This window comes from Crinia signifera, chromosome 1, assembly GCF_055691185.1.
Source record: "Crinia signifera chromosome 1, ASM5569118v1, whole genome shotgun sequence".
NCBI lineage: Eukaryota > Metazoa > Chordata > Amphibia > Anura > Myobatrachidae > Crinia > Crinia signifera.
The window spans coordinates 326,589,341-326,601,346 of NC_139217.1; positions in this window are offsets into that span (position 1 = coordinate 326,589,341).

A 12,006-nucleotide genomic window follows, 5' to 3' on the forward strand; every position below is an offset into this window, starting at 1 on the left:
TGGGAACTTACAGAGTTACCTGTAGGAAAACATGCAGTTGGATGTAAATGGTTTTTTAAAACCAAATATGACTCTGAAGGTAAAGTCCACAGATTTAAAGCAAGATTAGTAGCAAAGGGCTATACTCAAAAATATGGTGAAGATTATGATGCAACTTTTGCACCAGTTGCGAAACAGAGTACTTTCAGAACCTTGATGGCCATAGCTGCTTTAAGAAATATGGAAGTAAGGCATTTTGACATTAAAACTGCTTTTCTCAATGGTGATATTGAAGAAGAATTGTACATGGCTCAGCCTGAAGGTTATATAGTAGAGGGCAAAGAGCATCTTGTCTGCAAATTACAAAAATCTCTCTATGGTCTCAAACAATCAGCAAGAGCATGGAATAGTAAAATAAATGAAGTTTTACTAAACGAAATGTTCACAAGAAGTAAGGCAGACTCATGCCTATACTCCAAGTTTGAAGATGGGAAGTGGATGTATCTACTCTTGTATGTGGATGATTTGATTATTGCCCATGAAGAAAATGAAGAAATCAAAAAGTTAAGTAAAGTTCTGAATTCACACTTTGAAACGAAAGATCTGGGAGAGGTGACATACTATCTAGGAATCCAGATACAGCGGAAAGAAGATGGAAGTTTTCTGCTCAATCAATCTGCTAAAATTACTAAAATTCTCAATCAGTTTAAAATGTCAGAGGCTAAAGGTGTGACTACGCCAATGGACGCAGCTTATCTCAAACTGGAAGGAGAAGATGATCTCTTGCCCAATAATGAACAATACAGACAAGCAGTGGGGGCACTTATATATGTGGCAACCACTACAAGGCCAGATATTTCAGTTGCCATGTCTCATCTTTGTAGGCGTGTGAGTAAACCTCGTCAAAGAGATTGGAATGCAATCAAGAGAGTCATGCAGTACCTTAAACACACACAGGACTTGAACCTGACATTGTCAGAAAAAGGAAATCTTAAATTGACAGGATATGTGGATTCAGATTGGGCAGGTGATTACAAGGATCGTAAGCCAACAAGTGGCTACTTGTTCAAGGTTGGAGACAGCCTAATATCATGGTCCAGCAAAAAGCAAATGTCAGTTGCCTTATCATCAACAGAAGCGGAATACATCTCAGCAGCTTATGCCAGTCAAGAAGTTGTTTGGTTACGTCAGTTACTACAGGATTTTGGAGAGTCAGTAGCAAAACCAACGATATTGTTTGAGGACAATCAGGGATGTATAAAACTTGCAAACAGTGAAAAGATAAATGCTAGAACCAAACATATTGATGTGAAGCATCATTATCTACGTGATCTTGTGGAGCAAAATGTAATTCTTCTTGAATATTGTGAGACTGACAATATGTTAGCTGATATTATGACAAAGCCAGTACCAAGGCCAAAGTTTGAGGATATCAGATCTAGAATGGGACTTGTTTGAGAAGCAGTAGTTGAGTGGGGGTGTTAGACTTCTGTATGTTTATTATAGCAACCACTGTTCTCAACTGTGCTTATAGATAGATATTGTCAGTGTATGTCTGATAGTTGTTGATAAAGTTTTTTCAGGTACTTCCTGTTTTCTCTTCCTGGTTGTTATGCAGTAGCTGGTGATGCAGCAAGCAGAGTGCAGCATGTCATCCAAGTTATATGTTCATCATTAAACGTTCTTCTTGAAAATCTTACAGCATCTACTTGTTCTAAATGCGTTCCTGCTAACAGCTAGGCTAATTTGCTCCCAACAAATTAACCCTAGAATGTCTGTGTATGTGTGGTAGGGAATATAGATCGTAAGTTCCACTGGGGCAGGGACTGAAATGAATGTTTAAATATTCTCTGTTAAGTGCTGCGGAATATGTATGCTCTATATCAGGGGTGCTCAAACTATTTTGCTCTGGGACCCCATCAGACAATAAAAAATATTACAGGACCCCAGTAAGTTACTACTGAATGGCCACCACATGTGTGGTCAGTTAAATGAAGTGACCGCTAGTGAGGCAGTGGGTAATGGGGGGGATGGGAAAGGGTGACAGGGGGATGGAAGAGAGAAGCAGTGGTTGTTGGCTTAATGAGTTATACCCTGTCCCCCCTCCACAGACACATTAGCCTGATGGTCAGCAACATAGAGTCATGACCCCATGCTGAGGTGGTCAGGACCCACAGTTTGAGAACCTCTGCACTATATAAATAACTGTTAATAATTTAATAGGCAAACGCTGAATACAGTGAGGGGGGTTGGATGGCGGGAATGGCTTTTCCTCACCATAAATTTGCCATCCTTGTTGTAGAAACTCCCCTAACCACAAATTGATAAGAAAGGTGTTTCCACATAGGTGATGGTATTCATAAGTAAAGAGGGAATTCAAGGAACAGAGGGGTTTGGGTCATTAGGTCGACATGCATTGAGCTGACACATGAAATAGGTGGACAGGGTTGGGGTTGGAGGGTCAACACAAGCAGGTTGACAATGGCAAGGTCGACATTTGTTTTTCACGGTTTTTGTCCCGAATGTCGACAGTCGACATGAACACCGTCAAAGTGTACCGCATCCCCTCGCATGACTCTCTTTGTCGCAATGCTTAGGGCACTGTGCCTCGCTGCGCTAAGAACACTATTCTATTTTCCCTGCATGACCTAGTGGATGGTAGAGCATGAAATACCGCCTGTCGGCACATGTCGACTAATAAAACACACGTGAAAAACTCATGTTGACCTTTTGCCTGTCCACTTTGCCATTGTCGACCTACTGCTTGTGTCGACCTTCCAACCATGTCAACCTTAGTCATTTCGACCTATTTCATGTGTTGACCTAAGCCATGTTGACCTTCAGTGGTCGCCCCAATGCATGTCCACCTCATGACCGTATACCGAACAGAGCATTGTGTCCCTCCTGTACAGGGGCATGTTGGGAGGTAAGATGTCATATCAATTAAGGTAAGATGTCATATCTGCGTCTCTCATCCACACTCATTACTCGCTCCCATTCCCGACTGCAGGACTTTCTTCGGGCTGCACCTACTCTGTGGAATGCCCTCCCAAGCACAATAAGACTCTCCCCCAGTCTCCAAACCTATAAGCGTTCCCTATAAACTCATCTCTTCAGGCAAGCTTATCAAATTCCAGAACCAGTCAGAGAACCTTGCATTCTGTTGGAATCGATGCAATAAAGAATACAGTATCTATCCTTATATATCAATGCCTATTTCCCTATAGATTGTAAGCTTGCGACTTACCTTTTGACTGTCTGTAAATACCCTGTTTGTTGTATCATTGTCTCCTTTGTAAAGTGCAACAGAATATGCTGCGCTATATAAGAAACTGTTAATAAATAAATAATAATAAATAAATATTAAAACTTTTGACACTGATTTTATTTTTTATTCTTTACTCTAGGCAATTGGCCAGTGCTTGAAAAAGGTGGGGGAACAAAGACAGACATCGGAGGAGGAAGTGTGGTCGGGAGTGACATTGTGGGGATGATCATCTTTGGGTTATATTACATATTGTTTATAGTGTGCAGATCATTTATTTATTACGTTATTTATATAGCGCATACATATTCCGCAGCGCTGTACAGAGAATATTTGAACATTCACATCAGTCCCTGCCCCAGTGGAGCTTACAATCTATATTCCTTATAGAGATCAATCTGCACCATGGCCTTAGGGGTAAATTTACGAAGATGGGAGTTCTACTGAAGATGGGTGGTGCCCATAGCAACCAATCAGATTATATCTATTATCTTCTATCTAGATGGTTCTAAATAAATTTAAAGTAGAATCTTATTGGTTGCTATAGGCAACATTACATCTAAATTTACCTCTAATTTTTGGAACCAAAAAACCTGCTGCTGCTAAAGTAGCTGCACCAATCCCAAGACGAGAGGCTGACACTCAAAACACAATGCTTAGGAAACCACCCAAACTAATACTTTGGGAGCGGAGTCCAGTCCATATGCACGAGTCATGATCCAGGAACATCCGGACCCAAAGACACATGTCCAGGGCAACTGGGCAAATCCAATTGCAAAAAGCAGATACGCATCCACAGGTCTCCTACGGTCACATTGTACCGTACAGGTTGGACCATAATTGTGGTGTATGCATATTATTACCTCACAGTGCTGTGCCACACAAGAGATGGGCACTGGCCTTCAGTTGCACAGTGGGCCTGATTCATATGGGCTTGGAGCTGCAACTTACATGCAAGCAGCAATAATAGCATTAACACTTAGCTATCCCTTGCAGATTGAAGAAATCGACTATCACAAGCCTGAATGACTACAGACCAATATCTCTGATGTCTATGGTCATTAAAGTGTTTGAGCACCTGGTCCTGAACCACCTAGAAGCTGCAACTGGCCCCCAGCTAGACCCCCTTCAGTTCACCTATAGAGCAAATCGGTGTGTTGAGGATGCAGTTAACTTGCTCCTGCACTACATTCTTCAGCATCTGGACATACCCGGTACCTATGCAAGGGTCACTCACGTTTGATTAATTCAGCTCGGCCTTCAATACAATCGTACCCAGCATCCTTTTCCCAAAACTACTCTGCCAAGGGGTCCAGGAAGCCACCTGTTCCTGGATTGTGGACTTCCTGACAGAAAGAAAGCAGGTGGTTAAAGTGGGAGAATTCACCTCACTACCTCTGTTAACCAGCACTGGTGTCCCGCAAGGCTGTGTGCTCTAACCCCTGCTCTTCTCTCTGTATACCAATGACTGTACCTCTGAATCACAATCAGTTAAAATTATTAAATTTGCCAAAGACAAAACAGTCATCAGCCTCATCAAGATGAATCGGCTTACAGACTGGAAGTGGAATGGTTGGAAACAATCTTGAGCTCAACCCACTCAAAACTATGGAGCTGGTTGTAGATTTCAGGAAGAAGTCAGCCGGTGTATCTCCGCTAATGATGGTGTGGCTAGTGGACTCCTTCATGTTCCTGGGGACCACAATCACTCAGGACCTCAAGTGGGGAACTAACACTAATACCATCATCGGGAAGACACAGAAGAGGTTGTTCTTGCTAAGGCAACTTAGAGAAATATAACATCCCACAGAAGATCCTGCTCCTTTTCTACTCCGCGATTGTTGAGTCTGTACTGTGCACCTTGATAATCGTCTGGTATGGCTCTGCCAGTGAGAAAGATAATTGCAGGCTCAAAAAGGTGTTCAAGACTGCAGAGATCACTGGAGTGGATGTTTCCCCTATCCATGACCATTACCTATCTAGAGCAAAAAAGTGAGCAACCATGATAGTTGAGGAAAGCAACATCCTGGACATGGCACACTCAACCTGCTGCAACTGGTAGATGATACAGAGCCGTTCCTTCCAACAGAAGCCTCCAAAGCTTCTTGCTTTAAGCGGTCCACCTGCTTAACTCCTGAACACATGAACAGATTAACTAGTCATTTATATCATCTGAATGTAATGTTCACTACGTACCCTGCCACCATGGGATGGTTGTTCAGCCTGCTGATCTCTACCATTCTGGGTAGAATATTGGCAGTTATGAGCTGATAGGCTAGTGGTTTATCACTCTCTATTTTAGCACTTTTCAAGCATAGTAGATCTGGCCCTCATTCTAGATCATTCTTATATACTTTTATTTCTGCAGTTTATTCATGAACGTTTCCTTCCCAGGAGCATTTATCAAATAAGGGGGCATGTGTGTAATTGTATTTTATAGGATCACTTTCCCAACAGCTACCAGTGTCTTGGTGAACATGGCGTCTGGGCAGGAGATCCCAAATACTGGCACAGTGATAGATTCTGAGCTGTATCCTCTTTTGGCTAAATACACGTTGCTGGAAATATGGCTCCACAGCCACTCCATTAGTACAGTAGGTATGATCTACTGTATGTTTACATCTAAAGCCCTCCTCGACTTGAGAACCCATGTGCACCCATTATTGATACACCACTAGCGACGCGGGGCTGGTCTCGTTGGAAAGCCCTGGCCCTCAGCTACAAAATGGAACTATTTGGAGAGTGGGCCTGGAGCTATAGCTCCATCAGGCCCATTGTTAATCCGGCCCTGGGAAAGGGCTTTGTAGCGGCATTTGCAAAGAGTAGCAGACAATAAAATGTTTTTGCTGTGAAATCTTTGCGCAATAAATTACAGCACTGCAGCCTACTATGCATAAACTAGGAACACCTTCTCCTATGGAAATAACATGCAAATAAAATGAACAGCTTGGCGCAAGTGTTGTAAAAAGATGTTCCACTTAAATCACCTTATGACATGTTCACACTGCTCGTGTGAACAACACGGCTTTTACGCATTTTTTAACCTGCTTTTTTCAACCCATGTCACGGCATCCTCTCTGGTACATTAAATGACAAGCAGTCAAAGTACAATATATACCTCACATTAATATGGTGTGGAGGTGGGCTATACTCATGTGAAAGTCTGTGGCAGCACCGCAGACGGCTTTACAGGGTCAAGTCCCGGATAAAGCTGTTTGGATTAAAAAGCTTTTCATTACATCTATGCACTTTGGATGCACTTGCACTTTATCCAGGACTAGAGATTTGAGTGGAACTTCTTTTTACAACACTTGCACCAAGCTATTCGTTGTATTTGCAAAAAGTAGCAGACAGACAACCACCAATAGATACATGCACAAACATAGGATGCATCCGACCCATTCCACCAATGGTATTAATAGACAACTGTTGACACAATCCTACTGGAGATCTTGGTTTCAGATACAATACCCAATGTATGCGTACACACTCAATGATAGCAGTAGGGTCTGTGACACCCAGTGCAGCCAATAGCCATCTTCTAAAAATAAATCATGGCCTTTCAGAAAGTCTCCCACTGACATCACTACAGGGACCAGAGGAACCGGACTTTCCCCAGAGATTCTGTCTGCACTGCCAGCTCCTTCTAATAGACAGAAGCTGAGAACTGCAAGAATATGTTACACAGCAGAACCTGGCTCCCAGCCACTGCTCAGAAGCAGTAATTTTGGTGTTACCCCCTAGAAGTGAGGCACCCGGGGGCAATTAGCACCCGTCTGTTGCCGCTGTACACACATTTTGCTGCTGATCACCAAATCCTGCACCATTGGGGCAGTTGCAGCCCCAGTCATTGGGCCAGCTGCAGCCAAAGCACGTTTTCATGATCTCAGTATGAGACCAAAAATGTATGCCCTTTAAATTACACACCAAATTCCAGGGCATATCCTAGGTCAGTTTCATCTGGAAATGTCTCAGGTTTTTAGTGCAGTGTGAAAGGGTGTTTGCAGCTGCGACCCCAGTTGAAGCCGGATTGATAAACTCAGGTCAGAGCAGTGTATATCCAGGGTCTTGTGTGTGAAAACAACGGATTATGCTTACCGATAATTCCTTTTCTTCCTAGAGATCCCATGGCAGCCAATACCTAGGGATTTCATCCCGCATCCTCGAGTTAGACAGGTAACTTTTTTCCTAGGAACCTCCCCCTCTGGTATAAATCCCTGCTCCTTCCCTTCCTCCATGTCTTTTCGAGTGTCTCCTTACTGTCAGGTTCCTATAGGAAAAAAGAGACAACAAGGGAGGGTAACTGATGGCTGCCATGGGATCTCTAGGAAGAAAAGCATAATCCGTTGTTTTCTTCTACGATCCCCATGGCAGCCAATACCTAGGGAAATACCATAGCATAATAACAAAGGCCCTTATTCTACTCGGCTCGGTACGGCCCGCGTGCGGCCGTACCGCCGATGTTTTTGTTCTGCACATGCGCAGAGGTCATTCTGCGCATGTGCAGCCCCCTTCGCCGCAGACGGATTTCGTCCGCCGCAAAGGGGGCGTATAGGGGCGTGAGGGGCTTCAGCCCCTCATTACCCTATGTGTACGCCCCGCGTTTCATGGGCGTTCCCATGCAAACGCGGGGCGTATGCATGGTAATGAGGGCATGACGCCCTCATTACCATGACATGGGGGCGGAAAGCTGACGTCGCCGGATGTCAGCTTTCAGCCCCCTTTCAAGCTCCCACACGGACGATTGTCCGTGTGGTCTGAGCTTGCGGGAGCTGCCGCGGCGTGCGGGCCTGCCTTCGATGGTCGTCGACCATCGAAGGCAGGGGGCAGCTCCCACCATGGTGGAGGCGTAGCCTCCACCATTTTTGTGCGGATCGCCAGCCGTCCGTGTACGGACGGCCGTGGCGATCCGTCGGGTGGGCGGCCCTTGGTTTGTGCGGTCGGAGCCCCGTGTGCGGCTCTGACCGCACCAACCAGAATAAGGGCCAAAGGGAGGGACCCAGGAATGCAGGTAAGTAAAGAATTTTATTTATCAAGGACTCCCTGCAATACTTGAGCTCCAAACTGTGGCAGAGATACGTTAAGCTCATAGTGTCTAGCAAAGGTATGCATTGACGACCATGTTGCCGCATCACAGATCTCTTTGATTGAAGCCTTCGCTTTCCAGGCCCAGGATGTCGCCATCGCCCTGGTAGAGTGTGCCTTAATTATGGAGGGGACTTCCTTCCCTTCATTCTTGTATACGAAGATTATCAGTTCACGTATCCATCTTGATATCGTCTGTTTCGTTGGAGGTAGACCCTTCCTTATTCCCTCAGGAAGGACAAATAGGTTCTTGGATCTTCTTACCTCCTTTAATCTCTGCAGGTATGTAATAATTCCTCTTACTACATCCAATGTATGCCACCTCTCTTCTTCCTCATCTTTAGGATCTGGGTAGAATGTTGGCAGGGAGATCTCTTGGTTTAGGTGGAAAGCGGAGACAACCTTGGGAAGAAAGTACGGATTTGTACGTAAAATAACCCTATCCGGTAAGATCTTTAAATAGGGTTCCTCTGCCCAAAGAGCCTGTATCTCACTCACCCGCCTAGCAGAAGTGATCGCCACCAAAAATACAATCTTCCACGTCAGGTATCTTAAAGGAATTTCCGCTAATGGTTCAAACGGTTCCCTTGTAAGAGCTTTAAGGATCAAGTTCAAGTCCCAAGAAGCAACCAATGTCTTCATTGGTGGTCTCATTCGCTTAATAGCGTTTCCAAATCTTATAATAAGATCATCCTCCGCCAACTTTCTGTTTAGAAGAACACTAAGTGCAGATATTTGGACTTTCAATGTTGCCGTGGCTAGTCCATCAAAGAATCCTTTACATAGGAATTGTAAAAACTCCGCCGTAGGTACCGTTCCTAAACCTTCCTTAGACCCTCTCCAGTTTATAAAGGCCCTCCATATTCTATAATATACTGTTGAGGATACCTCCTTCCTTGCATGCAGTAATACTGAAATCGTTTCCTCTGAAAGTCCTCTTTCTCTTAAGGCATCCCTCTCAATCTCCATGCCATTAACGATAATGCTGTTGGGTCTGGATGAGACTGTTGGTTCTGGGATAATAGATGTGGAATTATTGGCAGCGTCCAGGGCTCTTGTACTGATAGTCTGAGGGCGGTTGCGAACCACGCCCACCTGGGCCAGAACGGTTGGATTATAATTACCTCTACTCTGTCTTCCATTACTTTCTTTAGTACTCTGTGAATTAGAGGGAATGGCGGGAACACATACCCCAGGCGACAGTCCCATTTGACTGAGAAGGTGTCCACTGCTGACGTCTGTGGAGAATAAAACCTTGAAAAGAATTTCTCTACCTTCTTGTTGGTATACGTCGCCATGAGGTCCACGTCTGGTTTCCCAAACCTTCTCACCACTTCCTTGAAGGTCATAGAGTTCAGCTCCCATTCCCCCGGAAGTATTTCCTTCCGACTTAGAAGATCGGTCAAGGTATTTTCCTTCCCTGGCACAAAGACTGCTGTTAACGAACTCACATTCACCTCTGCCCAGGTTAAGATCTTGGAAATCACAATCATCAGGTCCTTGATTCTCGTACCACCGTGATGGTTTATATAGGCTACTACAGTTGTGTTGTCCGAGAAGATTCTTAGGTGTGACTGAGCTACTCTGTGACCAAACTCGCGTATTGCTCTCCACACTGCTTCCGCCTCTCTCCAATTTGACGACTTTCCGCTTTCGTTCTTGGTCCACAGCCCCTGGGCTGTGTGTTCTCTGAAGTGGGCGCCCCAGCCTAACAGACTTGCATCTGTGGTTATAATTTGGAATTGCGGTAGATAAAGAGACATTGCCCTTTTGCTTAGATCTTCCTGTGTCCACCACTGTAGGGATCTTCTTACCGCTATATCCAGTTTCAGAAAACCTGACTTGCAGTCTCTTCCTTTTATCTGCGGTAGAACCGCCCACTGGAATTTCCTCATCCTCCACTGTGCCCATGGCACGACTCCGATTGTGGAGGACATCATACCTAGGAGTTGGGTACACACCTTTACTGTCTTCATTTGCGCCACTTCTCTTGCGAGAGTTGTAATTTTGACACATCTTTCTCTTGATAGCAGGAGTCTAAAATTTTCTGAGTCTATAATGACTCCTAAAAATTTTATCTTCTTGCTTTGGGTTAACTGACTCTTTGGAAGGTTTACTAACCATCCATGCCTCTGGAGTACTGACCTCACAATGTCTAAGTCTCTTAGGACCTTTTCTACTGACGGAGCTGCAATCAAGAGGTCGTCGAGATACGGCCAGATTTGGATGCCTTGTCTTCTTAGATACGCAATCAAAGTTACCAGTATCTTGGTAAAAACCCTCGGAGAGGTGGTCAGACCTAAGGGTAAACACGTGAATTGGAAGTGTTCGCCTTGGATGCAGAATCTGAGGAATCTCCGATGAAAACTGTGGATAGGGACATGATAGTACGCATCCTTCAGGTCTAGGGAGACCATGAAATCTCCCTTCCTGATGCCTGCCGTGATTGTCCTCAGAGTCTCCATCCGAAACTTCTTTATCTCTATGTACTGGTTTAGGATCCTCAGGTCTATAATAGTACGGAATCCTCCCGTTGCTTTCTCCACTAGGAACAGATTTGAATAGAACCCCTTCTTCTGTTGAGAAGCAGGTATTCTTTCTATTGCCTTGATCCTTAGTAATTGTTCCAGAATCTTTAGTAGTTCCTTCCTTTCTAACTGAGAGGAAGGCATTCTTGATTGAAAGAAATGATCTCTTGATGGCGTCTGAATAAACTCTATTCTGTATCCTTCTTCTATCACACTCAGTACCCATCTGTCTTGTACTGAACAACGCCATTGATCTGCGAATTGAAGAAGTCGTGCTCCGACAGATGGATCTCCATGATTGTCATTGTTTCGCTCCTCTTCTAAAGTTGGCCCGAAAAAACCTTCTAGAAGTACCGAATGCACCTCTCTGAGAGTAGGGTCTACCCGGTCTGTATGTCTTCGCCTCTCTAAACATCTGTTTGCCAGTAGTATTACTCGGATATTTGAACTTCTTCTCTTGAGGCAGCTTCAGAGATTTTCCACCCGTAATAAGGTGGATGAGGGCATCTAATTTAGAGCCAAATAGATGTGCACCCTCGAATGGAAGGGATACTAGCCTATTCTTAGAATGGGCGTCCACCGACCAGTATCTTAACCAGAGGGCTCTTCTGGTAGCCACTCCGGCTGCCATGGACCTGGCCGAGAAAGGTGTAATATCCAATGAGGCCTCACACAAAAATTCAACAGCTTTTTGCATAATCTCTAGATTCTTTAGGATATATGGTCTCGAGATTCTTTCTTCCACATCAGAATGAAGATTCATGCTCCAAATTCTCAGGGCCCTTGCCACTGACGCAATAGAAACACTGGCCTTCAAAGCAACCGTCGTTGACATATGTAACTTCCTAAGAGAACCTTCCATCCTTCGATCCATCGGATCCTTGAAAGATGCTCCGTCTTCCAACGGGATAGTCGTACGTGAGGTAATCTCCGCCACTGAAGCGTCTACTTTCGGAAGCTCACACCATTTAAGAAAAAGTTAATCCTTAACTGGATACATGCGATCTATGCGGAATAACTTTCCCTGCTTTTTCTCTACATTAATCCACTCCTTGGATATCAGATTTTTCATCACCTGATGTACTGGGAAACTTCTACTTTTCTTAGACTTATCCTCAAATAAGACATCTTCCCCTTCAGTCTGAACTA